Consider the following 12,575-nt stretch of genomic DNA (forward strand, 5'->3'; position numbering starts at 1 on the left):
TCTTTCCAAGAAAGTTATTAATGATCGGGAAAAAAACTCCCCCTTTGAATGTGGATTTGACCCCAAATCTTCAGCCCGAATTCCTTTCTCCCTACGATTCTTCCTCATTGCTGTAATTTTTCTTATCTTCGACGTAGAAATCGCCCTTCTATTACCAATAACAATTACTATTAACAACACCAATACACTATCCTGATCTCTAGTTAGACTACTATTCCTAGTAATCCTCCTAATAGGCCTTTACCACGAATGAAATCAAGGATCCTTAACATGAGCTGACTAATGAACGGGATAATAGTTAACTATAATATTTGGGTTGCATCCAAAAGGTGTTGCTATCAACTTATCTCATAAGTAGGAAGCAAACGATTGCACTCAGTTTCGACCTGAGCCTTTGGCCCCTTGTTGGCCCCTACTTGTTAGTTGAAGCCAAAAAGAGGCATTTCACTGTTAATGATAGCATTGGGTTTATACTTCTACCCCAACTAAAGAGATGTGAAATTAATCAAGAAGAAGCTGCTAACTTTTATCTTTAGCGGGTTAGACCGTTAACATCTCTTAATATAAATAGCATAACCCCCTTAGTATAAATATTACATTACCTTTTCGAGGTAAAAAAGAGAGTACTCTCAGGGAGTATTATTTAGAGAATATAATTCTTCTTAGTATCTTCAATACTATGCTTTCAATATAAGCTACCTAAATATACAAATATAAAGAAACAAAGGAAAATTGTAAAAAATAAAAAAATTAATAAATACATTTTAAATAAATTGTCTTGTGATTGTTGAATTAATATTGAACCGTCCTTAAAACTACTATATATGCCTTGGGCACCCAGGCACTCTCTCCGCCCTTGATCAATATTATTATAGTACACTCCCCCTATGTATAAATGGAATTTAATAATATAATTTGTTGATAGGTAAGGTAAAAATCATATGCTTCCTATTATTGTAGAATTAAAATAAAACTTCATACACATTAAAGGCTGTCCAATAGAATAACTTGATAGTAAGATACCAACTCACAAGCCTACAATACTTACAAGTAATGCACCTATTTTTAGATATAAAGGTAAAACAACACAGTTAACAGTAGGAAAAATTAATCAACTCAATGTTGCACCTCCTAAAATTGCTATCACTACTAATCCTAACATTCCCTTACACATAATCCAACCTTCATTATCACTAATAGAATGAATATTAGTGCCCCCAAAGCCCTTACCTGTCAAATAAAATCTTAAACGTACTGAATAACATACAGTTAGACCAGTAGAAAAAAATAATAAGAAAAAGCTGACTACATTAATTAAAGACAAAGAAGAAATTTCCAAAATTAAATCCTTAGAATAAAAGCCTGCTAAAAATGGCATTCCACATAAAGCCAAGTTAGCTACATTTAAACAAGATAAAGTAAGAGGCATCTGACTTACAAGTGCTCCTATTCTACGGATATCTTGTGTATCTCCTACACCATGAATAATCGCTCCTGCACATAAAAAAAGTAATGCCTTAAATAGGGCATGTGTCAATAGATGAAAAAAAGCTAATACAGGAAATCCCATGGATAAAATTATTATTATAAGACCAAGCTGACTTAGAGTAGATAAAGCAATAATCTTCTTCAAATCATATTCATAATTAGCACCAATACCAGCTATAAATATTGTTAGTCCTGATAGTAAAAGTAATACATCGCCGGCATAAACACTTAATAAAACGTCTCTAAACCGAATTAACAAATAAACCCCAGCAGTCACAAGTGTAGAAGAATGTACTAATGCTGATACTGGTGTAGGAGCGGCTATTGCCGCCGGTAATCACGCAGAAAAAGGAATTTGTGCACTCTTTGTTATTGCAGCCAAAATAATTAAACTAGAGATAATTACTATTTCATTATTATTTAAAACTCTATGCAAATAAAAAACATAATTTCAACTTCCATAATTTAGTATTCAAGCAATAGCTAATAAAATTGCTACATCTCCGATACGATTAGAAAGCGCGGTTAACATACCAGCATTATAAGATCGTACATTTTCATAATAAATAACTAAACAATATGAAACTAAGCCCAATCCATCCCACCCAAGGAGAATTCTAATTAAATTAGGGGAAATAATTAATAAAACTATTGAAAGAACAAATATTAATACAAGTATAATAAATCGATTGAGATACCGTTCAGATCCTATATACTGCCCACTGTAATAAATTACCATTCTAGAAATATAAAGTACAAATCTTATAAACATAAATGACATTCAGTCAAATAGAAGAGTCATAACGATTTTATTTCTATTAAAAGAAATAACTTCTCACTCAATAAATACACTATATCTATTGATTAAAAAATTCAAGCCTATAAGAAGTAAAAAAACACTCATTCTACTTAAAAGAGTAAAACTAGTCACACAAATTGAGAAAGGTCAAACCATGACCTAAGGGTAATAAACCTTCTTTAGTTCCACAAACTAAAATTTTATTCTAAACTACTCAGGTATTTATAATCATAGAAATCTCGGCCCTGCAAAAAAGATCAATAAATTTAAAGGTAATCAGTGTAACATCAATAATAAATATTCTCGTACACTTCCTCCTCAACAAGAATATAAATTAAAATAAGGCATTCCATGTTGAGTATATGAATATAAATACAGTCTATAGGCGGCTCTAAAAAAAGATAGTAAGGCCAATCCTAACATACTCAATCAAGATCAACCAACAATTCTATTTAATAGACTAATTTCTCCTAATAAATTTAATGTTGGCGGTGCCGCCATATTAGCAATTCTTAATAAAAATCATCAAAGCCCTAGACTCGGCATAAAGGATAATATTCCCCGATTAATTAACAGTCTTCGACTCCCTAAACGCTCATAAGAAATATTTGCAAGACAAAATAAACCCGAAGAACATAGACCATGAGCAATTATTAGTGTAAGAGCACCTCTAAATCCTCATAATCCTATTGTTAATAATCCTATTAATACTAACCCTATATGAGCAACAGAAGAATAAGCAATTAAAGACTTTACATCAACTTGTCGTAAACACACTAATCTAACCGATCAAATACCTACAACTCTAATACCAAACCAAATTAAATTTATACTTACAGCTACATTTTCTATAAAATATAGAATACGCAATAATCCATACCCTCCTAATTTCAATAAAACCCCTGCCAAAATTATTGAACCACTTACGGGTGCCTCAACATGCGCCTTAGGTAATCAAAGATGAACCAGAAATATAGGTATTTTAATTAAAAAAGCAACAACTAAAGCAAAATACCACATATAATATGTAATTCCCAAATCTATTACACTTCTCATATTAATTATTAATAAACTACCCTTAACATACTCTAAATAAAAAATACCAATCAAAAGTGGCAGTGAGGCAAATAAGGTATAAAACAACAAGTATATCCCTGCTTGCACCCGTTCGGGCTGATAGCCTCAACCTAAAATTAAAAATAATGTAGGAATCAATGAGCCCTCAAAAAAAAAATAAAACATAAATAATCTAGAAGAAGAAAATCTCAAATAGAGTAACACAAGTAATAATAAAACTAAACTAATAAAACTCGTACTATAAAATGAACTTCTTAACACCCCCTCTCTAGCCATAATTATAAGAATAACAATTCAAATACTCAATAGAATCAATGAATATCTCAAGCTATCTCTTCATAAGTAATAGCCCACCTGCCAAGGAACTAGTCCCATACTATTTCTTATTATAAATAAAAAACAAATTCTAATAAGACAAAACTGAACAACTCACCATAATTTAAAATTAAAGCCCAAAGGTATTAAAAACAACATAAACATTAAATATTTTAGCATCGTAATACAACTAAAGAATTTAAATAATCACCTCCATGAGTTCGAACAATAGATACTAAAATTGATAAGCCTAGACTGCCCTCACAAACACTAAAAGTTAAAAATAATAAACAAAAATAATTTTCAACATATAAGCTACCTAAAGAATAAGACAAAAGTAAAAAACTTATCAACACGATAAACTCAAGTCTTAATAAGACTATTAATAAATGCTTACGTTGAATAACAAAACAAGCTATTCCTAAAATAACTAGAAAACAAGAAAACAAAATAAATAATATTTTCATAAGCTTTTATAGTTTAACTAAAACGTTGGTCTTGTAAACCATTAATGAACAAAATTCTAAAAGCATCAAGAGAAAGTACAAACTTATCTTTAGTCCCCAAAACTAATATTTTTATAAACTACCTCTTGAAATTAAAATAACCTGAATATTACTTACAATTTTAGTAGTTTTAAGATTTATTCTAATTCAAATATCTCACCCCTTATCAATAGGACTAATACTCATTGTCAACACTATTACTACCTGCTTAACTATCTCAACCATAAGAGAATCTCCTTGATTTTCTTACATTCTCTTCTTAGTTTTTCTAGGGGGCATATTAGTTCTATTTATTTATGTTACAAGACTAGCATCAAATGAAATATTTACCTTAACCCCTAATCTTTTCCTACTAATTTTCCTAGTTCCACTGTTCTTAATTGCTATAATAATTATCGACCCCCTTCTACTACCAAATATAATTTCACTACCAGATCCACATCACTATACAACTAATTACCAAGAAATTCCCGGCATAAAATTTTATATAACATCAATCCTAATAAATACTATTATATTAGCAACATACCTATTTATTACATTAATTGCAGTGGTAAAAATTACTTCATTATATCAAGGTCCCCTTCGGCCTTCTAAATCATATGTCAACACCAATTCGCTTACATCACCCCCTTTTTAAAATTGCTAACAACGCCTTAGTAGATCTTCCAGCTCCTATTAACATCTCATACTGATGAAATTTTGGCTCTCTTCTCGGCTTATGCTTAATTATTCAAATTGCCACGGGCCTATTCCTAGCAATACATTATGTATCAAGTATTGAATTAGCCTTCAATAGAGTAATTCACATCTGTCGAGATGTAAATTTTGGCTGGCTTTTACGCACCTTACATGCTAATGGAGCATCATTTTTCTTCATTTGTCTTTACTTACACGTCGGCCGAGGAATATATTATGGCTCTTATCTTTATCTTCATACTTGAAGAGTAGGGGTTGCTATTCTACTTTTAGTAATAGCAACTGCCTTTGTAGGCTACGTATTGCCTTGAGGTCAGATATCTTTCTGAGGTGCTACAGTCATCACAAATCTACTATCAGCTATCCCTTACCTAGGAACAATGCTAGTACAATGAATCTGGGGGGGCTTCGCCGTAGATAATGCTACTTTAAACCGATTCTTTGCTTTCCATTTTCTCTTACCCTTCATTGTAGCCGCTATATCAATAGTACATCTTCTTTTCCTTCATCAAACAGGATCTAACAACCCCCTTGGCCTTAATAGAAATCAAGATAAAATTCCCTTTCACCCTTATTTTTCAACTAAGGACACCATTGGCTTTCTAACTATAATAACAGCTTTAATATTACTCACCCTCTGAAACCCCTATATACTCGGAGATCCTGAAAACTTCACTCCTGCCAATCCTCTAGTTACACCAGTACATATTCAACCAGAATGATACTTCTTATTTGCTTACGCTATTCTTCGCTCCATTCCTAATAAACTTGGAGGAGTTATTGCTTTAGTAATATCAATCCTCATTTTAATAATTATACCATTCTTCCATACTAGAAAAATACGAGGCTTACAATTCTACCCTATTAATCAGATCATATTCTGAATTATAGTTAGTACAGTAATCCTTTTAACTTGAATTGGTGCCCGGCCAGTAGAAGACCCTTATATCTTAACAGGCCAAATTCTCACAGTTATTTATTTCGCTTACTTCATATTTGTGCCTTATCTCTCCTCTTTATGAGATTTCTTACTAAATAAGACTTAGTTCTTTGGCTGAGGATAAGCATATGTTTTGAAAACATACAACAGAGCAAAGCTCTAAGAACTTATTCTCAATTTAATACACTTAAATTAAAAGAGAAATAAAAAGAAGCTTTATGCCCCCTAAAAATAAAAGATAATTAAGAGATAAAGGCAAAAAACACTTTCAAGCAAGATATATTAATTTATCATACCGAAATCGAGGTAACGTTCCTCGTACTCAGATAAACCCGAAAGAAATAAATACTACCTTACAAAAAAACAAAATAGAAAAAATATCATGTCCTAGAAACAAGATACTAAATAAAGTTCTTATAAATAAAATACTAGCATATTCAGCCATAAAAATAAGAGCAAATCCTCCTGCTCTATATTCAATATTAAACCCAGAAACAAGCTCTGACTCGCCCTCCGCGAAATCAAAAGGAGTACGGTTAGTTTCAGCTAAGCAAGAAGCAAATCAAACTAACGCCAAAGGAAACGTAACTCATAAAAATCATAACTCTTCTTGATAATAACCAAAACTCAATAGTCTGTATCTTTCAGCCAAAAATACAAAAGATAACAAAATTAGTGCCAAACTAACTTCATAAGAAATAGTTTGTGCTACTGCCCGAAGACCTCCCAACAAAGAGTATGAGGAATTAGAAGATCAACCAGCAATTGTTACAGTATACACACCTATACTTGTACAACACAAAAAAAATAACAGATCTAAAGAAAAAGTCAACATAACACTTAAATAAGGAATTCTTAATCATACTAACAAAGACAAAAATAAACTAAAAACAGGGGCTAGATAATACGGATAGTAATTAGATATAGTAGGAAAAACTTGCTCCTTAGTAAATAACTTAATTGCATCTGCAAAAGGTTGAGGTAAACCACAAATACCTACCTTATTAGGACCTCGCCGAATTTGAATATAGCCTAAAACCTTCCGTTCTAACAAAGTCAAAAATGCAACCCCAATTAAAACACAAATAATTAAAATTAAGTAAGAAATCACACCTATAATATAATCATAATACATTATTACCTGGACTCAATTCATCCATTCTTAGATCCTAAATCTAATGCACTTATCTGCCAAAGTAATGCCTATTATTTTTATTCTCTAACAATAAATATTATTAGTACTTGGTCCTTTCGTACTAAAGTACTACTTCTTAAATAAAGGATAGAAACCGATCTGGCTCACGCCGATCTGAACTCAGATCATGTAAGATTTTAAAGGTCGAACAGACCTATGTGCTAAGCTTCTACACCTAGACAAAATCTTAATCCAACATCGAGGTCGCAATCTCTCTTGTCGATATGAACTCTCAAAAAAAATTACGCTGTTATCCCTGAGGTAACTTAGTCTATTAATCATTAATAAAGGATCACAGAAATACTTAAAAGTAACTATATTAAGAAGAGTTTATTTTACCTTCTCGTCGCCCCAACGTAATAGTCAAATAGCAAATTTATTCATTATCAACTACAAAAATTAATATTTAAATATAAAGATCTACAGGGTCTTATCGTCCTCCTAAATCATTTAAGCCTTTTCACTCAAAAGTAAAATTCAATATTACAAATAAAGACAGTCTTCCACTCGTCCAACCTTTCATACAAGCCCACAATTAAAGGACTAATGATTATGCTACCTTCGCACGGTCAAAATACCGCGGCCGTTTAAAACCTCACCGGGCAGGTCAGACCTTTTATTTTAACAAAAGGACATGTTTTTGATAAACAGGCGGAGGAAATTTTTGCCGAATTCCTTTAATTATTCTCACCAATATACTAATAACACCATTATAAATTGTCTTAATTAATTTAAAACAATAGTACAATAATAAATTAAATGCAATAAAATATAATAAACAACTCAAATAAGTTATAACAAAATTACAAATGATGGCTACTTCTAAGCCCACATCTTTCATTTAATATAAACTACATTATAAATAAACAAAAGTAAAGAGCAAATCCCCCTTACTGTTACTCACAGTAAAACTACAATGAACCAACCTCACAACAAACCTAACTGTGGCTGAATTAAATTCAATTCTTGTACAACCAGATATAATAGAAACCGAAAGGCATTTCACCACTAAAATAAAATTCATAAATAATATACCACCTATAATATCATAATACTTTAGCTCTTTCCATTTCGGGAAATAATTATATAATAATATTATTCAGTGTCCCCTGATACAAAAGGTACAACATTTCATGTCTTCTTCCTTCAAAAAAAATTTCACCTATTTAAACATTCCCTTACGGTACTAATTAACTATAATACTAACAAATTAACTCTATACCCTATACAATAACATCAATTAAAGTTGATTCACTTAATCTTAATAAAAATATACATATATAATAAGTGTCTCCTTCAATCAAAATAATCTGAATTGCACAGAAACCTCCTCGATGTAAACGAATAGCTCAACTAACAAGCTCTATTTTGCTATTAATTCAATCTAGGTGCACCTTCCGGTACACCCACTATGTTACGACTTATCTCACCTAAACAAATGAGAGCGACGGGCGATGTGTACATATTTTAGAGCCGCACTCATAATAGCAACATAACTAACATTACATTCAAATCCACCTTCATTTAAATAATTTCATAATAAAATCCGTATAAACATTCTATTGTAATCCATCTCCTCTTACTGATAAGCTGCACCTTGACCTGAAGTCTTCCTCAATAAAGGTAATGAAGGTCCTTAACCTCTCCCTAATACCTTCAACTACGGCGGTATACAAACTGCCGACAACAGTAAGTAAAATATATCGTGGATTGTCGATTACGGGACAGATTCCTCTGAACAGCCTAAAATACCGTCAAATCCTTTGAGTTTCAAGAACATAACTACTATTACCCAGGTATCGCATTTTACATTAAAAATAATAGGGTATCTAATCCTAGTTTAAAAAATAATTTCATAGCCTCAAACATAGAACTCATTATTTTAAATAATAATTTCACCTAAAAATAAACAAAACAAGTCCTTCAATCTAAATTTATAACTATAGTTTAACCATCACCAATTCTTCCCTTCAACCCCCTCGTCTCACCGCGGCGGCTGGCACGAATTTCGCCGGGTCTTCTAAACCTTAACTGCTTCAAACATTAATTAATAAACAAAACCAAGTACTGCGACTAATAATACCTCATTATTTTACTTTAAGATAAATAATGTTTACTTCTTACCCAAAAGGTTACATGTACAACTAGCTAAACAAGAGAAGAAAAGCCAGGATAATACTTTACTGTTAATTCATAACGCTAAAATAAATAATTATTAATTATATATTTAACCTAATTAATAAAAATTAGTATTAAGTAAACCCTATTTCCCCCTTGTCTAGGATACAATTTTGTTTTTTTCCCCCCTCAAACAAAATTGTATCCTATACAAGTATATTTATTTTCTCCTCACACATATGCTGTAAAAACTAGCATATACTGGATACGTTAAGCTTATTAATATACCTTTAGCCGGTATCTCAGGTTAATTAAGAGGATTTAATAGATTTTCAAGTTTTAATTATTATTAATATATAATCTTTCTAAATTTAATTATCATAACGCAATATTGATCTATTTAAATTCTTGTATACCACTATAAATAATTATTAAATAATAAGATGCCTGATTAAAGGATTATCGTGATAGGATAAATCAAGTATTTCAACATACTCTTATTACACCCAAAAGAATTAAACTTTCACCTTTGACATCAAAAATCAACGTGCACCCTACACTAAGGTGTAGAAAGATAAGCTAAGATAAGCTAGTGGGCTCATACCCCGCATATGAAGATTACTCTTCTTTTTCTAATGCTCACTAATCCTAAGACTCTTTTATTCTCTAGAACGCTTGTGTTAGGAACCCTTATCTCCCTAACCTCCTCATCATGATTTGGTACTTGAATTGGTCTTGAAATTAATCTCCTATCATTTATCCCCCTGATTTCAAAGACTAATAATCAACGTCACACCGAATCTGCTTTAAAATACTTTTTAGTACAAGCTATTGCAAGATCTTTACTTTTAATAGCAATCATTTTACTCTACATGGGCCTGCAAACTACATACTATTTAATTACCATTTCCTTACTTTTTAAAATAGGTGCAGCCCCTCTGCACTTCTGAATACCTGAAGTAATAGAAGCCATACTTTGAATAGACTGCATTATTTTAATAACATGACAAAAACTGGCTCCCCTTGGTCTACTTTCCTACAGCTTAAAACCTACAAATTTAATCTACCTAACCTTAGCCTTATCCTTAGTAGTGGGCTCAATTGGAGGTTTAAATCAAACGTCACTACGTAAAATCATAGCATTCTCATCTATTAATCACACCGGCTGAATACTTATAGCCCTACTATTAAGTGATATAGCATGATCCCTCTACTTCCTATTTTATGCCTTACTCTCAGCAATAGCAGTCACTCTTTTCGCAATAAACAAAATATTTCATATTAACCAAACCTTTTCTAATAAAATTGTTGTTACAACAAAATTAGCCATTTTTACTAGTCTTTTATCTTTAGGTGGCCTCCCACCATTCTTAGGATTCTTACCTAAGTGAATCATCATTATAAAAACTGCCGAACAAATATCATTTATTATCCTCACCCTAATAGTAATAACAGCACTAATTACCCTTTTCTATTATATACGAATCGCCTATGCTGCTTTCATTATTAATCACCATAACCAAACATGAACATCTTTAGTGAAAAAAAACCAAGAAACATCAATTAGATCAATATTTATTATTACTTCATTAAGAGGCATAATCATTTTACCTCTAACTGTCAACATCCTTTAAACAAGACTTTAAGTTAAAAAAACTAATGGCCTTCAAAGCTATAAATAAAAGGCGATCTTTTAGGTCTTAGTATATTAACTACTACTCCGGAATTGCAGTCCGATATCATAAATATTGACTATAAAACCTAATAGGAGGTTTATTTAACCATAAATAAATTTACAATCTATCGCCTAGTGCTTCGGCCACCCTATTTAGTTTCACTTGCAACGATGATTATTTTCTACAAACCATAAAGATATTGGTACAATATACTTAATTTTTGGGGCTTGAGCAGGAATAGTAGGAACATCACTAAGTCTTCTTATTCGAGCTGAACTTGGTCGGCCAGGTAGTCTAATTGGTGACGATCAAATTTATAATGTAATTGTTACTGCTCATGCTTTCATTATAATTTTCTTCATAGTTATACCAATTATAATTGGTGGCTTCGGTAATTGATTAGTACCTTTAATACTAGGAGCGCCTGATATAGCATTCCCTCGTCTAAACAACATAAGATTCTGATTACTACCACCCTCACTAACCCTTCTATTAACAGGAAGAATTGTAGAGAGTGGTGCGGGAACAGGGTGAACTGTATACCCTCCTCTTTCTAGAGCTATTGCTCACGCCGGAGCCTCTGTCGATCTTTCTATTTTCTCCCTCCATCTAGCTGGAGTATCCTCAATTCTTGGTGCAGTAAATTTTATTACAACTGTAATTAACATACGAACTCCTGGAATAACCTTAGAACGAATGCCATTATTTGTTTGATCTGTAGTAATTACTGCCGTATTGCTTCTTTTATCCCTTCCCGTGCTAGCAGGGGCTATTACAATGCTTTTAACTGATCGAAATCTTAATACCTCCTTCTTTGACCCTTCGGGAGGAGGAGACCCAATTTTATATCAACACCTATTCTGGTTCTTCGGCCACCCTGAAGTTTACATTTTAATTCTTCCAGGATTCGGTATAATTTCACATATTGTAACCCAAGAAAGTGGTAAAAAGGAAACTTTTGGTGTTTTAGGAATAATTTATGCAATATTAGCAATTGGATTCTTAGGATTTATTGTGTGGGCTCACCACATGTTCACTGTTGGTATAGACGTTGACACTCGCGCTTACTTTACTGCAGCCACAATAATCATTGCTGTTCCTACAGGAATTAAGGTATTTAGATGAATCGCCACACTTCACGGAGCACAAATAACTTATTCACCTTCAATCTTATGAACCTTAGGCTTCATTTTCCTTTTTACCGTAGGTGGTCTCACAGGAGTCGTACTAGCAAACTCATCTTTAGATATTGTTCTCCACGACACTTACTATGTAGTAGCTCATTTTCACTATGTACTATCCATAGGCGCCGTATTCGCTATCATAGCAGGACTTATTCATTGATTTCCTTTATTTAGAGGAACAACAATAAACCCTACATGACTAAAAATTCAATTCTTAGTAATATTTATAGGAGTAAATATCACATTCTTTCCTCAACATTTTTTAGGACTAAGAGGAATACCTCGTCGATATTCAGATTACCCAGACGCCTATACTACATGAAATATAGTATCAAGCATTGGCTCATTCCTCTCTTTCATCGCTGTCTTAGTACTTGTAATTATTATATGAGAAGCCTTCGCGAGAGCTCGACCAGTAATCTTTTCAGATCAACAGACAACATCTCTAGAGTGATTTCAAAACCTGCCCCCTGCAGAACATAGTTATGCAGAACTTCCCTTACTAACAAACTTCTAAGGTGGCAGATAAGTGCATTGGGCCTAAGCCCCAAATATAAGAATAATTGTCTTCCTTAGAA

General features: G+C 32.3%; 1 pseudogene; it reads right to left on the minus strand.

Annotated features, from left to right (window-relative positions):
- Positions 1-685: 685 nt before the first annotated feature.
- Positions 686-2,443, minus strand: LOC145677915 (NADH-ubiquinone oxidoreductase chain 5 pseudogene; annotated as a pseudogene).
- Positions 2,444-12,575: the final 10,132 nt, after the last annotated feature.

The sequence above is a fragment of the Thermobia domestica genome, unplaced genomic scaffold (assembly GCF_964235325.1).
Source record: "Thermobia domestica unplaced genomic scaffold, izTheDome1.hap1.1 HAP1_SCAFFOLD_1598, whole genome shotgun sequence".
In the NCBI taxonomy this organism is placed as follows: Eukaryota; Metazoa; Arthropoda; class Insecta; order Zygentoma; family Lepismatidae; genus Thermobia; species Thermobia domestica.